Consider the following 19280-nt stretch of genomic DNA (forward strand, 5'->3'; position numbering starts at 1 on the left):
ACTCTAAGTTTGGTGTTAGAGAGTTTCAACAAAGCTCTGCGCATCTGTGAGGCTCCATGAGAGCCCACTGTCAAGCTATTGACATTAAAGAAGCGCTTGTTGGGAGGCAACCCAATGTTTATCTAATTCTTATTTTTATTGTTTTTCATGTTTTCTTAGGGTCATGATCATGTGGAGTCACAAAATAAATATAAAAATTGAAAACGGAATCAAAAACAGCAGAAGAAAAATCACACCCTGGAGGAGCATCTGTCTGGCGTTCAGCGCCAGAACAGAGCATGGTTTTGGCGCTGAACGCCCAAAATGGGCAGCTTCTGGGCGCTGAACGCCAGAACAGGCATGGTTCTGGCGTTCAACGCCAGAAATGGCATACAGATGGGCGTTGAACGCCCAAAATGGCCACCAACCTGGCGCTGAACGCCCAGAGTTGGATACAAAGGCATTTTTACATGCCTAATGGGTGCAGGGATGTAAATCCTTGAACACCTCAGGATCTGTGGACCCCACAGGATCCATTCAGGATCTGTGGACCCAACAGGATCCACTCAGGATCTGTGGACCCCACAGGATCCACTCAGGTTCTGTGGACCCCACAGGATCCCCACCTACCTCCACTCACTCTCTTCTCTCTTCTCAATCATCCTCTCTTCCCAATAAAAACTCTTCCCCAAAACCCATCACCTATCACCTCCATCCTTCTTCCCTATTGAACCTTCACCACTCACATCCACCCACTCTTCCCAATAAACCTACCTCATAAAATCCACCTACCTTCAAAATTCAAAACCAATTTCCCACCCAAACCCACCCATATGGCCGAACCTTAACCCCCCTCCCTTCCCTATATAAAGACCTCCATTCTTCATCAAATTCACACAACACACCCCTCTACACTCTCCTTAGCCGAAACCACATCTCCCTCTCCCTCTCCATATTTCTTCTTCTTCTTCTTCTATTTCTTTTGTTTATTGCTCGAGGGCGAGCAATATTCTAAGTTTGGTGTGGTAAAAGCATAGCTTTTTTGTTTTTCCATTACCATTGATGGCATCTAAGACCGGAGAATCCTCTAGAAGAGGGAAAGGGAAGACAAAAGCTTCCACATCCGAGTCATGGGAGATGGAAAGGTTCATCTCCAAAGCCCATCAAGACCACTTCTATGATGTTGTGGCCAAGAAAAAGGTGATCCCTGAGGTCCCTTTTAAACTCAAAAGAAATGAGTATCCGGAGATCCGACATGAAATTCAAAGAAGAGGTTGGGAAGTTCTAACAAATCCCATCCAACAAGTCGGCATCCTAATGGTTCAAGAGTTCTATGCCAATGCATGGATCACCAAGAACCATGATCAAAGTAAGAACCCGGATCCAAAGAACTATGTTACAATGGTTCGGGGGAAATACTTAGATTTTAGTCCGGAGAATGTGAGGTTGGCGTTCAACTTGCCATACATGGAAGAGAACGCACGCCCCTACACAAGGAGAGTCAACTTTGATCAAAGGTTGGACCAAGTCCTTATGGACATATGTGTAGAAGGAGCTCAATGGAAGATTGACTCCAAAGGCAAGCCGGTTCAATTAAGAAGATTGGACCTCAAGCCTATAGCTAGAGGATGGTTGGAGTTTATTCAATGCTCAATCATTCCCACTAGCAACCGGTCTGAAGTTACTATAGACCGGGCCATCATGATCCATAGCATCATGATTGGAGAAGAGGTGGAAGTTCATGAGATTATACCTCAAGAACTCTACAAGGTGGCTGACAAGTCCTCCACTATGGCAAGGTTAGCCTTCCCTCACCTCATTTGCCACCTATGCAATTCAGCTGGGATTGACATAGAGGGAGATATCCTCATTAAAGAGGACAAGCCCATCACTAAGAAAAAGATGGAGCAAACAAGAGAGCCCACTCATGGAGCTCAAGAGGCGTATGAAGCTCATCACCATGAGATTCCGGAAATGCCTCAAATGCACTTTCCTCCACAAAATTATTGGGAGCACATCAACACCTCCCTAGAAGAATTGAGTTCCAATATGGGACAACTAAGGGTGGAACATCAAGAGCACTCCATCATGCTCCATGAAATAAGAGAAGATCAAAGAGCAATGAGGGAGGAGCAACAAAGACAAGGAAGAGACATAGAAGAGCTCAAGGACATCATTGGTTCCTCAAGAAGGAAACGCCACCATCACCTTGTTCTTGCCTTCTCTGTTTTTCGTTTTCTATGTTATGTGCTTATCTATGTTTGTGCCTTCATTACATGATCATTAGTAGTAGTGACTATGTCTTAAAGTTATAAATGTCCTATGAATCCATCACCTCTCTTAAATGAAAAAATGTTTTAATTCAAAAGAACAAGAAGTACATGAGTTTCGAATTTATCCTTGAACTTAGTTTAATTATATTGATGTGGTGACAATGCTTCTTGTTTTCTGAATGTATGCTTGAACAGTGCATATGCCTTTTGAAGTTGTTGTTTAAGAATGTTAAATATGTTGGCTCTTGAAAGAATGATGACTAGGAGACATGCTATTCGATAATCTGAAAAATCATAAAAATGATTCTTGAAGCAAGAAAAAGCAGCAAAGAACAAAGCTTGCAGAAAAAAAAAAGGGCGAAAAAAAATAGAAAAAAAATAGAAAGAAAAATAAAAAGCAAGCAGAAAAAGCCAATAACCCTTAAAACCAAAAGGCAAAGGGCAAATAAAAAGGATCCTAAGGCTTTGAGCATCAGTGGATAGGAGGGCCTAAAGGAATAAAATCCTGGTCTAAGCGGCTAAACCAAGTTGTCCCTAACCATGTGCTTGTGGCGTGTAGGTGTCAAGTGAAAACTTGAGACTGAGCGGTTAAAGTCAAGGTCCAAAGCAAAAGAAGAGTGTGCTTAAGAACCCTGGACACCTCTAATTGGGGACTTTAGCAAAGCTGAGTCACAATCTGAAAAGGTTCACCCAATTATGTGTCTGTGGCATTTATGTATCCGGTGGCAATACTGGAAAACAAAGTGCTTAGGGCCACGGCCAAGACTCATAAAGAAGCTGTGTTCAAGAATCATCATACCATTTGAGCTAATGTGTGATGCCAGTGACAATGCCATTGGTGCAGTACTGGGACAGAGGCATAACAAGCTTCTGCATGTCATTTATTATGCTAGCCGTGTTTTAAATGATGCACAGAAAAATTACACAACCACAAGTTTAGATCATACTTAGTAGGATCAAAAGTGATTGTGTACACTGACCATGCTGCTCTTAAATATCTACTTACAAAGCAGGATTCAAAACCCAGACTCATAAGATGGGTGTTGCTTCTGCAAGCGTTTGATATAGAAATAAGAGACAGAAAAGGGACAGAAAACCAAGTGGCTGATCATCTGTCCCGGATAGAACCAGTACAAGGGGTGTCCTCCCCCTCTATTGAGATCTCTGAAACCTTTTTGGATGAGCAATTTTTTGCCATTCAGGAAACACCATTGTTTGCTGATGAGCGGATAATTTATACGCTTTTTGGCATTGTTTTTAGTATGTTTTTAGTAGGATCTAGTTACTTTTAGGGATGTTTTCATTAGTTTTTATGTTAAATTCATATTTCTGGACTTTACTATGAGTTTGTGTGTTTTTCTGTGATTTCAGGTATTTTCTGGCTGAAATTGAGGGACTTGAGCAGAAATCAGATTCAGAGGTTGAAAAAGGACTGCTGATGCTGTTGGATTCTGACCTCCCTGCACTCAAAGTGGATTTTTTGGAGCTACAGAACTCGAAATGGCGCGCTTCCAATTGCGTTGGAAAGTAGACATCCAGGGCTTTCCAGAAATATATAATAGTCCATACTTTGGCCAAGAATAGATGACGGAAACTGGTGTTCAACGCCAGCCTTCTGCCCAAATCTGGCGTCCAGCGCCAGATAAGGATCCAAAACCAGAGTTGAACGCCCAAACTGGCACAGAAACTGGCGTTCAACTCCACAAATGGCCTCTGCACGTGCAACACTTAGGCTCAGCCCAAACACACACCAAGTGGGCCCCGGAAGTGGATTTATTCATCAATTACTTACTCATGTAAACCCTAGTGACTAGTTTATTATAAATAAGACCTCTTACTATTGTATTAGGCATCCTGGATTGTATTTTGATCCTGTGATCTCGTTTAGGGGGCTGGCTATCTCGGCCATGCCTGGACCTTCACTTATGTATTTTCATACGGTAGAGTTTCTACACTCCATAGATTAAGGTGTGGAGCTCTGCTGTTCCTCAAAGATTAATGCAAAGTACTACTGTTTTCTATTCAATTCATCTTATTTCTCTTCTAAGATATCCATTCGCACCCAAGAACGTGATGAAGGTGATGATTATGTGTGACGCTCATCATCCTTCTCCCTTATGAACGCGTGCCTGACAAACACTTCTGTTCTACATGAATTAAGCTAGAATGAGTATCTCTTAGATCTCCTAACCAGAATCTTCGTGGCGTAAGCTAGAATGATGGCGGCATTCAAGAGAATCCGGAAGGTCTAAACCTTGTCTGTGGTATTCTGAGTAGGATTCAATGATTGAATGACTGTGATGAGCTTCAAACTCGCGAGTGCTGGGCGTTAGTGACAGACGCAAAAGGAGGGTGAATCCTATTCCAGCATGATCGAGAACCGACAGATGAATAGCCGTGCCGTGACAGGGTGCGTGAGCATATTATTCACTGAGAGGAGGGGATGTAGCCACTGACAACGGTGATGCTCTTGCATAAAGCCAGCCATGGAAAGGAGTAAGACTGATTGGATGAAGATAGCAGGAAAGCACAGGTTCAGAGGAACGAAAGTATCTCCATTCGCTTATCTGAAATTCCTACCAATGATTTACATAAGTACCTCTATCCCTATCTTATTATATAATATTCGAAAACACCATTATCACTTTATATCTGCCTGACTGAGATTTACAAGGTGACCATAGCTTGCTTCATACCAACAATCTCCGTGGGATTCGACCCTTACTCACGTAAGGTATTACTTGGACGACCCAGTGCACTTGCTGGTTAGTTATCGAAGTTGTGACAATTATGAATTAAGATCAAAGCACCAAGCTTTGGAGCCATTACCAGGGATTGTTCGAGCCTGGACATCACAATTTCGTGCACCATTTGCAGACATTGCAAACTATAAAGCTGTAAGATTCATACCCAAAGAGTACAGCAGGCAGCAAACAAAAAAATTAATTACTGATGCAAAGTACTACTTGTGGGATGAACCATATCTCTTTAAGAGATGTGCAGACGAAATAATCCGTAGGTGTGTGCCCAAGGAAGAGGCACAAAAGATCTTATGGCATTTCCATGGATCATAATATGGAGGCCATTTTGGAGGTGAGCGAACAGCCACCAAGGTTTTCCAATGTGGCTTCTACTGGCCTACTCTCTATAGAGACTCCCGAGAGTTCGTACGTAACTATGACAGTTGCCAGAGAGCTGGTAATCTGCCTCATAGTTATGCCATGCCTCAACAAGGGATCTTAGAGATTGAGTTGTTTGATATATGGGGTATTGACTTCATGGGGCCTTTTCCACCATCATACTCAAACACGTATATTCTAGTGGCAGTAGACTATGTATCTAAATGGTTAGAGGCAATTGCAACACCCACTAATGATACTAAGATAGTGCTGAAGTTCCTCCAGAAACATATCTTCAGCAGGTTCGGTGGCCCTAGAGTATTAATCAGTGATGGGGCACTCACTTCTGCAATAAACAGCTTTACTCTACCATGGTCCGATATGGAATTAGTCACAAAGTAGCAACTCCATATCATCCATAGACAAAAGGGCAAGCTGAAGTCTCTAATAGAGAACTAAAAAGAATCCTGGAACAGACTGTAATTACCCGTAGAAGGGATTGGGCAAAAAGCTTGGATGATGCTCTGTGGGCATATAGAACAGCATTCAAGACTCCCATAGGGACCTCTCCATACCATCTTGTGTATGAGAAAGCGTGCCATTTGCCAGTGGAACTGGAACACAAGGCCTACTGGGCAACCAGATTCCTAATTCTTGATGCCAAGTTAGTTGGAGAGAAAAGATTGCTCCAGTTGAATGAGCTAGAGGAATTCAGACTCAATGCTTTTGAAAATGCAAAAATTTACAAGGAGAAAGCAAAAAGGTGGCATGACAAGAAACTGTCACCCAGAGTCTTTGAGCCATGACAGAAAGTTCTGCTGTTCAACTCTAGGCTCAGATTATTTCCCGAGAAACTGAAATCTCGGTGGAAGGGACCATATGTGATTACGAGTGTGTCACCATAAGAAGTTCATTGTTAATGGACAGAGAATCAAGAGTTATCTTGAAGGCAATGTTGAGCAAGAATGCTCAAAGCTAGGGCTAGATTAAAAGCTCAGCAAGGTCCAGCTAAAGACAATAAAGAAGCGCTTGCTGGGAGGCAACCCAACCATTAGCAAAGCTTATTTGTTATTTAAATAATAATTATACGAGTTTAATATAAATAATCTTCAAGGTAAAGTATCAATTGCATAAGTTCACAGAGCTACAGAAGGATTCAGAGAACAAAACAAGAAAAAGGAGCTCACTGGCAAGAAAACGCCAGTAAGAGGTATATTTGGGCGTTAAACACCCAAAAGAAGCTTCTACTGGGCGTTTAACGCTAGTAAAGATACCTTTTGGGGCGTTAAACGCCAAACTTGCAGCATCCTGGGCGTTCCGAAAACCGCCCAGTGACAAAAGATTCCTGGCGTTTAACGCCAGCCAGAAGCTACAGCTGGGCGTTAAACGGCCAAAAGAAGCTACAGATGGGCGTTAAGCGCCCAAAACAAGCAGCAGTTGGGCGTTTAACGCCAAGATGGTGGAGGAGAGGAAGTTTTTTTTTCCAACTCAATTTTTTTCAAATTTTCATGATTTCATCCATAATTTCTTGCATAAACATGTTACAAATTCTCATTTTTCAATTTCAATTTCAAAATAATTTCAAGCCTAAAAATCTTTCTTTATTCTTCTTCAACTTATTTTCAAATCTTTTTCAAATCATCATACTATCTTTTCAATTTTAAAACTATATCTTTTGCATATCATAATTATCTTTTTACAAATCATATCTCCTAGCATATCTTTTTCAAAATTTTTGAACCCACCCCCTCCTCTTTAAACTCACATTCGGCCACCCCCTCTCCTCCACAATTCGAATTTGTCTCTCCTTTTATTCCTCTCCTTTTCTTTCTTTTGCTTGAGGACAAGCAAACCTGTAAGTTTGGTGTGCTTTTCGTGATCACTAAGCTAAGACTCACTAAGATCATGGCTCCTAAAGGAAAACAAACCACTTCAAGAGGCAAGAAAGAGAATGTTCCAAAACTACTTTGGAATCAAGAGAGGTTCTTAACCAAAGAACATGCAGACCATTACTACAAAATAATGGGTCTAAGATCAGTGATCTCGGAACTTAAATTCGATCTGAAAGAAGACGAATATCCGGAGATCCAAGAGCAGATTCGAAAAAGAGGCTGGGAAATTCTGGCTAATCCTGAGACAAAGGTAGGTAGAAACATGGTTCAGGAATTCTACACAAATCTGTGGCAAACAGATAAGCAGAGATTAATTGGAGCCGCCTTCTATACCTTTCGAACCTTGGTCAGAGAGAAGATTATGTACTTCTACCAGGACAAAATAAGAGAGGTCTTCAAGCTGCCTCAACTACAAAATGATCCAGAATCCTTTAATAGGAGAATGGTGAGATTTGATAAGTGCTTAGACCAAGTTCTAGAGGACATATGCATCCCTGGAACCAAGTGGATAACCAATGCAAAGGGTGTGCCAAATCAACTCAAGAGAGGAGATCTCAAACCAATTGCTAGAGGCTGGCTGGACTTCATTGGGCGTTCTATACTGCCCACCAGCAACCGCTTTGAAGTCACTGTCAAAAGAGCAGTGATGATCCACTGTATTATGCTGGAAAACGAAGTGGAGATTCATCATCTGATTTCTTGTGAGCTCTACACGATTGCAAGCAAGAACTTCACTAACGCCAAATTGGCTTACCCAAACCTAATCTCTCTGCTATACAAAGATGCTGGGGTGAAGATGGGAGTGGATGAGTATATCTCAGTCGAGCAACCAATCACCAAAAAGTTAATGGAGGGACAACAAGTGCAGGATAACACCATCAAAAGGAGGGCACAGGAGTTCCTCCCAGAAATCCCTCAAATTGACTACTGGACCCGCCTAGAAGTATCTGTCACCAAGTTGCAAGAAGCTGTGGATCAACTGAAAGAAGAACAGCAAGTTCAAAATAGCATGCTCTGCAAACTGCTGAAGGAACAAGAGGAGCAGGGGCATGAGCTACAGGAGCTGAAATGCCAGAAGCTGTCTCTTGAAGGGCCAAGCACCCCACAGACTAAAGGAGCATCCATCTCCCAAAATAAAGGTTGTTGAGTCATAATCTTAGTCTTAACTCTGTGATAATTTTTACTATTAGAAATCTACCTTAGAAGATATATGAGTAGTAGTAATTAGTATCTTTATTTTTATTCTTATTCCCCAAATAAGTTATAATTTATCTTTTTTTATCATCATTGAACATGAATAAAATAGCAGATTTTTCGAATAAGAAAGTAATTTTATTTTCGAGTTTTTAATAAGAAAAATTCAAATTATTTATATGTGGTGGCAATACTTTTTGTTTTCTGAATGAATGCTTGAACAGTGCATATGACTTTTGAATTTATTGTTTATGAATGTTAAAATTGTTGGCTCTTGAAGAATGATAAAAAAGAGAAATGTTATTGATAATCTGAAAAATCATGAAATTGATTCTTGAATCAAGAAAAAGCAGTGAAAAAAAAAAAGCAGAAAAAGCCAATAACCCTTTAAACCAAAAGGCAAGGGTAATAAAAAAGGGGATCCAAGGCTTTGAGCATTAATGGATAGGAGGGTCCAAAGGAATGAAATCCTGGCCTAAGCGGCTAAACCAAGCTGTCCCTAACCATGTGCTTGTGGCGTGAAGGTGTCAAGTGAAAAACTTGAGAATGAGCGGTTAAAGTCGTGATCCAAAGCAAAAAGAGTGTGCTTAAGAACTCTGGACACCTCTAACTGGGGATTTTAGCAAAGCTAATTCACAATCTGAAAAGGTTCACCCAGTTATGTGTCTGTGGCATTTATGTATCCGGTGGTAATATTGGAAAACAAAGTGCTTAGGGCCACGGCCAAGACTCATAAAGTAGCTGTGTTCAAGAATCAACATACTAAACTAGGAGAATCAATAACACTATCTGAATTCTAAGTTCCAATAAAATACCAATCATTCTGAACTTCAAAGGATAAATAGAGGTGCCAAAACTGTTTGGAAGCAAAAAGCTACTAGCCCCGCTCATCTAATGAGAATTTGAGCTTCATATGAAACTCTAAGATGTTATTAACTCTTGATTTCTTTCTATCCTATTTTATTTATCTAGTTGCTTGAGGACAAGCAACAATTTAAGTTTGGTGTTGTGATGAGCGGATATTTTATACGCTTTTTGGGGGTATTTTCATGTAGTTTTTAGTAGGATCTAGCTACTTTTTAGTATATTTTTATTAGTTTTTATGCAAAAATTAAATTTCTGGACTTTACTATGAGTTTGTGTGTTTTTCTGTGATTTCAGGTACTTTCTGGCTGAAATTGAGGGACCTGAGCAAAAATCTGATTCAGAGGCTGAAAAAGGACTGCATATGATGTTAGATTCTGACCTCCCTGCACTCAAAATGGATTTTCTAGAGCTACAGAAGCCCAATTGGCACACTCTCAATTGCGTTGGAAAGTAGACATCCAGGGCTTTCCATCAATATGTAATAGTCTATACTTTTCCCAAGCTTTGACGACGCAAATTGGCGTTTAACGCCAAGTCTTTACCCTATTCTGGCGTTAAACTCCAGAAATAGGTGGCAAACCAGAGTTAAACGCCAGAAACAGGCTACAACCTGGCGTTTAACTCCAAAAAAAGTTTTTACACATGGAAGCTTTAATGCCCAGCCCAAGCACACACCAAGTAGGCCCTGGAAGTTGATTTCTGCACTATCTATCTTAGTCTACTCAATTTCTGTAAACCTAGGTCACTATCTTAGTATAAAAACTACTTTTAGAGATTTATTTTGCATCTCATGACATTTTCACGTTTTACATTGTATTCCTACAGCATGAGTCTCTAAACTCCATGATTGGGGGTGAGGAGCTCTGTTGTGTATCGATGAATTAATGCAATTACTTCTATTTTCTATTCAATACGCTTGTTTCTGTTCTAAGATATTCACTCGTACCTAACCGTGAAGAATGTGATGATCTGTGACACTCATCATCATTCTCAACCTATGAACGCGTGCCTGAGGACCACTTACGTTCTATCTGTAATAGCTTGAGTGTATATCTCTTAGGCTCCTGGTTCAGGAGTTTGATTGTCTCTCCTGACAACAGAGGGTTCAAATCTCTTAATCCAGAGTCTTTGTGGTAAAAGTAGAATCAGTTGGCAGCATCCCTGAGATCCGGAACGTCTAAACCTTGTCTGTGGTATTCTGAGTAGGATCCGGGAAGGGATGACTGTGACGAGCTTCAAACTTACAAGTATTGGGTGTAGTGATAGACGCAAAAGGATCAATGGATCTTATTCCAATACAAGTGAGAACCGACAGATGATTAGCTATGTACATGGACCCTTTTCACTGAGAGGACGGATGGTAGCCATTGACAACGGTGATCCACCAACATACAGCTTGCCATGGAAGGAGCCTTACGTGTGTGAAGAAGAAGATGGGAGGAAAGCAGAGATTCAGAAGACGAAGCATCTCCAAAACCTCAATCTGTTCTTAATTACTGCATAACAAGTATTATTTATTTCATGTTCTTTTACTTTTTGCAATTAAAACTAAGAATCATTACTGATATCCTGACTAAGAATTACAAAATAACCATAGCTTGCTTCAAGCCAACAATCTCCGTGGGATCGACCCTTACTCACGTAAGGTATTAATTAGACGACCCAGTGCACTTGCTGGTTAGTTGTGTGGAATTGCAAAAGTGTGATTGTGATTTCATGCACCAGTAGGGTTTTGTAAAATTAATCTTGATTAATTGTGTTTGAGTTGTTTTATTGTTGTTTGCTTTGGTTATGCTTGAAATTGATTGCTTATATGAGCTATTCTTGGTGAAAGTTTGTTGAAATGTTGATGAAATTTGATGATATTCAAGCTATGAAACATGTTCTTGAGTTCAGTTGGAAAAATGAACCATAGGACTTAAATTGCGGTTGATTTAGTGTTGAAATCAAGTGAAAAAGATGGGGTTTTAGTGATTGCTAATTTACTATGAATTTTGGTAAAAATCGGTTGCTGAAAAGATTGAAAAACTAGTAAAAACAGAGAAAGAATATGAAGAATTTACGAAGAAGATGTAGAACACTTTGAGTGTGGTGAATAACAATGAAGAACACCCTTTTGATCCATAAAAGGGCAAGGAAGTTAATATTTTGGTGTTTGGGGGGTTATTTTGTAATTTCCAAAAGTTATGGTGGTTAAAGTAGAAATATTACAAGCTACGGGTGGTAAAAAGTGAATTTTAAAGGTTAAAAGTTATAAAGGGGTAATTTTCGAAAATATACTAATAAAATATCAAATAATAATATTTAATTAAAATTAATATTTTAATAAAAATAATAAAATAATGCGAAAAAGGCAATTTTTCGTAAAAACTTTAGAAAGACAATTTTAAGCTTAGAATCTCATAATTACCTTTTGACGACTTTCCACCTTACTTGAGTTTTGAAGACCTAGAACGTACCTTCCCTCTTTTTAGTAGTTTAGAGGGACTAGGTGAGTATAGAGTCTAGGCTAGCCTGGGCGCCAGCTTAGGGATTTCTTGAATAGGTCAGGGCTTGGGATGTTGTATATATATATATATATATATATATATATATATATATATATATATATATGTATGTATATAGTTGTTATCTAGCTATATCTAGGGGTGTTCTGACTAAAGATCTTTACTCTAATAAAGGTTGGATAACTGAATGTTGTTAACTGCTTGAGATGTATAAAAGTGTGGTTGTTTATAACTATTTTATCTGTTATCAGTTGTGAATTGATTATGAATGATTCTGTCTATTAATCCAAACGTTTTTTAAAAAAAAAGTACCTCGTAAATAACTACGCTTTTAACAACGAATCAGGCTCATATAAGTAAATAATAAATAATAATTAGGAAGACAAGTTGGTGACTCTCAGTTTCTGGTATGATCTAGACATACTGAAAATTGGGTTGTTACACTTGACACTATCACACCACAAGCATATGGTTAGGGAAAACTACTCTTTTGATGTTTTATATCAGTTTTGACCCTCCTAACCATTGATGCTCAAAGCCTTGGACCTTTTCTTTTGATTTTTCTTTTCTTTTCAATTCTTTTGCTATTTCTTTAGCCTCAAGAATCAATCTTTTCTTATTGCAGAGAATCAATAATATTCCTCTAAGTTCTACTCCTCAAGAAGTAATATACTCAACTTCAGTATAAAATATGCACAGCTAATTCATACATTCAGAATAGAGATAAGGCTACCACATCAAAGGAACTAGAGTAACTCATAATATATTTCAAGATCTCTGCATTTTACTACTTCTTTTGCAATAGATTTTTCTTTTTAAGCTTGATGCGTAACATATAAGACATCTTGAAAAATTTTCAAAAATAAAATACTAAACTAGAAAGTAAAAAAATCCTAAGAGTGATCATACAATTTAGAATAGAGAATAGACAATTCAATAAAATACTAGAAAAACAGAGATAAAATAAAGATAGGGAGAGTAAAACCAGACCGCCTCAGCAATGGTGGCTGCTGCTCCCTTCGGAAAATCCTCTGGAGCATATAAGCTCCTCAATGTCACGCGCCTGCCTCCTTTGCTCTTCCATCATCTGGTGAAGGAGAGCAAACTGATCTTGATGTTCTATGCTTAGCTGATCAACAGATGATGTTATCTTTCCAAGCGATGTGGTCAACTGGTCCTAATAGTCACGGGGAGGGAAGTACATTCCCTGAGGCATCTCTGAATGATCCTGTGGAGGTGGTGGAACTGGCTCCTGATGCGGTCCTTGTACGGGCTCCCTAGCATACTACATACCCTTCTTTATGATCTGTCTGTCATCGTCGATTAGTGTATCTCCCTCAATGTGAGCTCCAGCTACTGCACATAGGCGGTGGATGAGATAAGGGAATGCCAGCCTCGTAGTGGTAGAGGGCTTATCAGCTACTCTGTAAAACTCTTGAGTGATTACCTCGTGCACCTCTACCTCGTTGCTGAGCATAATACATCAAATCATCACTGTTCACTCGAATGTAACCTCGGAGCGGTTACTCGTAGGGATGATCAAATGTTGGATGAATTCCAACCATCCTCTGGCTACTGGCTACTGGCCTAAGGTCATGCCTACCTAGCTGGTAAGATCGACCATGAGCATCCCTCCTCCACTGAGCTCCAAGCACACAGATGTCAACAAGGGCTTGATCCAACAGCTGGTCACCTTCTTCTTCCTCACCGCATCATAAAAATGGTCTTGATGGGTATTGGAAAGGAATCGTGTGAAATCCCATGGATCGAAAGTGCAAGCTTTCTCCTTTCTTTTCCTTGAGGATTCTCTGATCTTGGATGCCATGGAGGAAAAAGTAGAGAAGCAAAAAGTAGAGCGCCCAACACCAAACTTAAAAGGTTTGGTCGTCCCCAAGCAAAATAGAAATAGAAAATAATTAAAGGAAAAAAGATAGAAGAATGAGATAGAGGAGAGTAGGGAGGGCTTCGGCCTTTGGGTGGAAAAAAGGGGGGAAAAGTTGAATGAAAGGGAGTGTGTGAAATAAAAGCGAGAAGGGAAGAGTAGTGTGAGGTGTGGTGAAAATGGATGAAGTGAGGGGTATTTATAGGTGGGGAGTGAGGGGTTTCGATTATGGGGGGAGGGTGGGGGGAAATTGAATTAGAATGTGGGTTTTTAGGAGGAGGGATTGATGGGAAAGATGAGAGTGGATTGGGTGGGGTGGAAGGTTCGTTGAAGGAATATAGGGATTTGATGGAAGATAAGAAGGATGAATGTAGATGGAAGAGTGAGAAAGGAGGAGAGAGAAAAAGGTGTTTGAATTAGTAAAAAGGTGGTTTGGGATTGTGATTAACCAATGGCCAAAGAAGCTTCTTGAAATTCAAACCTGCCCACTTCTCCCCCTTGGGCGTTTAATGCCGGGCTGGCATTTAACGCCACCAGGGGGTCTCCTCCAAGGTGTACTATTTTTTCCTCCTACGTCTTCTTATTTCTGTTCTAAGTGCTATACATGATCGCAAATGTTATAAAAACCAGAAAAAATATGAAAATTAATATAGAATAAAATAATATGAAATCAAACTCAAATAAACTAAAATAGAACAAAAGAAAGTAAAATGAACTAAATAATACGTATGGTTGGGTTTCCTCCCAACAAGCACTTCTTTACCGTCATTAGCTTGACGGATAGCTCCTCTACAGAGGCTTATAGGGGCTCAAATCTTCACCCCCGTCATTGTGAACTTCCTCCCTGTGTTCTCATGAATTAGTTCAACATGCTCCAGAGATAGGATTCTATTCATAGTGTGTGGTATGACTAGACTTCTTGTGAAGACTACTCTCATGCCAAGTGAGAAGTCGTTAGCAAAAGTCTTCATATTCCTCCAGCCTTTGGGGACTTTCTTCCTGGGGTCTCCTCCATCTTTGGTGGGTGGTGAATGCCAAACACCAAACTTAGGTTTCATGTCAGGGGGTACTCTATGGTTTTCCACCGAGGGAGGTTGAGGTTTAGAAATCTTGAACAAATAGTGTTCATGCATCCTTAGGCACAACTCTCCTCTATCAATGTCAATTAGTGCTTTTCCAGTGGCTAAGAATGACCTTCCTAGGAAGATGGTTGTCTGCGTCCTCTCCCGTAACAAGTATCACAAAGTCTGTAGGGAGGTCAAGGTCTTCAACCTTTACTAACACATTCTCCATCACCACAACATATGCCCGCTTATGGGACTTGTCTGCCATCTCCAGTGAGATTTTTGTGCGCTGCGTCTCTTGTATCCAAGCTTCTTCATCACAGAGAGAGGCATCAGATTTATGCTTGATCCAAGGTCACACAGTGCCTTTTCGAATGTGATGTTCCCTATGGTATAGTGAATTAGGAAGCTTCGGGAGTCTGGCAATTTCTGAGGTAGCTTCTTCTACATCAGTGCACTACACTCCTTGGTCAGCACCACAGTTTTATCTTTCCTTAAGGCCTTCTTCTCAGAAAATACGCTTTTCAAACAGGTCATATAAGGGACCTTCTTCTTCAACACCTCAACAAAAGGAATATTGATGTGCAACATTTTAAAGAATTCTAAGAATTGAGCGAGTTGCTCATCCTTGGTCTCCTTTTGTGTGTTCTAAAGCTGTTGTAATTCAGGTTCCTTCACCATTACTGAGACGTGTACTAGTGTACCTCCAGTCTCCTCTTGAGCCTCTTTCTCCTTAAAATCCTCATCAGCATGCTCCTCTTTAGGTTCGTCCTCCTTCCTCATAATCATGTGGAAGCAAGAATCCCCACACTTTCATTGTAAAATCTGGTCAAATCGTAATTAATTAAATAATAAATTAAATAGGTGCGAATATAATTAAAAAATTTAGCAATCAGAATTTGATAATTTAAATATGATATTTGGACTCAGTGAATTTTTCTGAGTCGGAAAACATAGTTTTCTGAATAAAAATGAGCTTTGGAAATTTGACCAGCAGTACCGGCTGTGATCTGTTCGGTACTGTGGCTGAGAAAAATAATTAGAAGTGAATAATTTTAAGAAATGAGAAATTATAATTTGGGAAGCTAGAAATATTTAAAACTCTAATCTTAGAGGTTTTGGCCCAAAGTTGGGCCAACAGACTAAACCAAGTGAACCGGGCCCAAGTGGGCCCAAGATCCAACATATATAAACATTAGTTATGAGTATTTCAGCTCATTTACCCTAAAGAAAAGGGAGTGTGGCACTGAAATGGGGAAGAGAGGAAGAAGAGAGAAAATCCTAACTCCATCAAACTTCAAATCATCATAACTTTCTCTCCGGAACTTCGATTGATGACCCGTTTGCAGCTACGCGCGCTCTTCTCATCCTCTATAATTTTATCTAAGTTTTGTGGTGAGTAATCCACTGTCCTTTGCCCCAGTTTTCATTTTTCTCTTTAAATTCAAATTTAGTTTGGGTTTTGAAGAAATCTTGTGATTTTGGTTGTTTAGGAGTGCTCTAGTATGAAACCCTCTAACCCTTGTGATTTATCAATTTCATAAACCCTAGGTTGATTATAAGTGTGAAAATTGATTATTTGAGAGTATTGGGTGATTTTGGTGCAAAATTGAAAGATTGATATTGCTTGTGGGGCCTTGGTGAGGCTTGGAGCTAAGGGTTGGTGGAGACTCTCAAGAAGAAGCTCAATTATTTTGGCTACAAGAGGTACGGTTTATGTTTCATTTAAGTACCGTATGGTGTGGTGAGAATTCCTAGGCTAGATCCCCTAGGATTAAGTTTGGATTGTATAAATGGTTGGTACTAATATGCATAGTTCATATGTAATATAAATTAATGATTGGGTTGAGAATTGTGTGAAATTGTATGTTTGGTGTGTTGAGGATTTGATGAATTGGATAATGAATATTGGTTTGTGGAATATGCATTTAAATTGTGAATCTTGGGCCGGAGGCCGGAAAGAGGTAAGGAGGTAAGTTGATGTGTGTATTGTGTGATGATATAAGAGATTGGATGGATTTTAGATATTGAATGTGTGAATAATTGGTTTGGTTATTGAATAACAAGGTTTGAGGAATTGAGGTGTGGAATTTGATGGTTTTGGGTAAAATTGTGTAGACGAGGTAGGTTTGGTTTTGGTTGAGTGTAATTATATGAATGTGATTGGGTTGCGGTCATTTAGATGAGTGGAAATGAATTTGGCTTGTGAACATTGGAAAAATTGGCGATTTCTATATTTGGGTAAAAACTTATTTTTGACCAACTTTGGCGGTCCATAACTCCGTCCACGGAGTTTGGAATTCTTCAAAATTGGATTTTTATGAAAGTTTATTCAACGATCTTTCCAATTGTTCAGAAATGGTTGAAAAAGGAATTTTGTAGAAGAAGTTATGTATGTTGGAAGTTTTGGGTTTAAAAATGTAATTCTGCAGCTTTTCAACTTAGTAAAATTTTTGGTAAAACGTACCACGATGCGCACGTATGGCCGACGCGCACGTGTCACTCACGATTTTTACTCTCTCACGCATGCGCCTAGCCGATGCTATGCATCGCTGCACTAATGCGAATGCCTTGTAGAAAATCCAGAGAGTTGCGCGGGTACTATGCTGGTTTTGTGCGAGGAGTACAAAACGCACCCACGCATATGCGTGGCTGACGCGCACGCGTCACTCTGCTTCTCTGACTCCCACGCGCACGCATGGTCGACGCTCACGCGTCACTCTACTTTTCCACCTTTCACGCGTACGCTTGGGCGACACGCACGCTTGACCCCCTTTTCAGCAAATATTGATTTTGAGTTTTTAACGCCAAATTTCAGACTTTTAAGCCTCTATTCTCACCCTGTAAGTCCTACATCATTATAGTATGCCTAGTAATGAAAAGAAGCTAGGACATGTGGTAACTTGTGGATGAAGTAAAGTGAGAATCAATGATGAATGATGAAAAATAATTATTGTATGAGTTGCTGAGGGTGATGATGGGAGTGCAATGTATGTCGTGAGCCGAAGGGCTGTACTTAATAATGATTATTGGCTGGTTATGGGTTATGTTATGAGTTGGATGGCTATGACAAATATTGATTTATGGCTGAAAATGAAAATATGACTTTGAATGATTGTATTATCTTGAGCTCTCTTTCTCGAAAGTGTGACCCCAGAAAAATGAAGGAAGGTGAGGATCCCCTTCCCTGTTCTTCCTGGTATTGTAAAATCGCCCCCAGCAAGATGGTGGGACGTTAGGATCCCCTTCCTGGTTCCTCCTGGACATATGAGAACGTATCTCCTGGGTAGATGCAAGAGTTGTGGTTGCACCCGACTTGCTACAGGTTGGTTAGTATAGAGGCTCCTCGGGTAGATGCAAGGGTTGTGGTTTCGCCCCACTTGTTCTGGGATGTGGTGATATATACTTGCCTGGGTAGATGCAGTGACATTGACCCACTTGCTCTGGGATGTGGTGAGATATACCTACCTGGGTAGATGCAGTGGCATTGATCCACTTGCTCCAAGATGTGGTGAAATATACCTGCCTGGGTAGATGCAGTGGCATTGATCCACTTGCTCCGGGATGTGGTAAGATATAACTGTCTGAGTAGATGCAGTGGAGTGATTCCACTTGCTCTGGGTTTGGTTTTGAGACTCCTGGGATAGATGCAGTGGTTAGCCCCCACTTGCTCCCAGTCGAGTATGATTTGAGATTGAAACTATCTGAGTATCGGATTTCCTTGGGTAGATGCAGTGGGTCGGCTCCACTTGCTCCAGGTTGAGATCTGAGGTTTTGCTGACCCTATGTTGTAAGTGTGGCCAGACACTGTGAAAGTTCCGGATGACCTCGCCCCCGTGGATAAACACCAGTGTGGGTATTGTCTGATTATGATTATGATTGTGAATAACTCGAGTTAGGGATACATGACAGAGGGACAGTCCAATGGTTAGCTACCAGTACTTGTCAGGTTGGCTTTATAACCGACAGATGAGACTCATCAGCCATAGGGTAGACATACATCATTTGCATATATTGAATTATTTGGGTTTGCCTATTTTCTTGGATTGCTATATCATATATGCTATGTTACCTGACTATATGCTATCTGTTCTATGTGTACTTTAATTGTGTATTACTTGTCTGTATTAATTGTGTTTGTACAACTGAGAGGTCCCTCATGCTGGTGTCTGTTGACGCTGAGGGCTATTCTTGTTGAAATGGAATAATGATATGATTAATTTAAAATGATGATTATTGAATGAGATAATTTGAGTTCCCTGGGTAGACGCAGTGAAGTGATTTCACTTGCTCCAGGTAGAGAATGGGATATTTTGAGCCCCCTGGGTAGACGCAGTGAAGTGATTTCACTTGCTCCAGGTAAGGATATAAAGCATTGATATAGAATTGCTGAGATAAAATAACTGGTGATGGTTTGGCTTATGATTTTGATTCTGATTTGTTGGAGAGTTATAAGTTGGGAAGCATGAGGAAGAGGAATTAGATTTAGTATTCCCTTATGAC

Source organism: Arachis hypogaea, chromosome 18 (assembly GCF_003086295.3).
Source record: "Arachis hypogaea cultivar Tifrunner chromosome 18, arahy.Tifrunner.gnm2.J5K5, whole genome shotgun sequence".
NCBI lineage: Eukaryota > Viridiplantae > Streptophyta > Magnoliopsida > Fabales > Fabaceae > Arachis > Arachis hypogaea.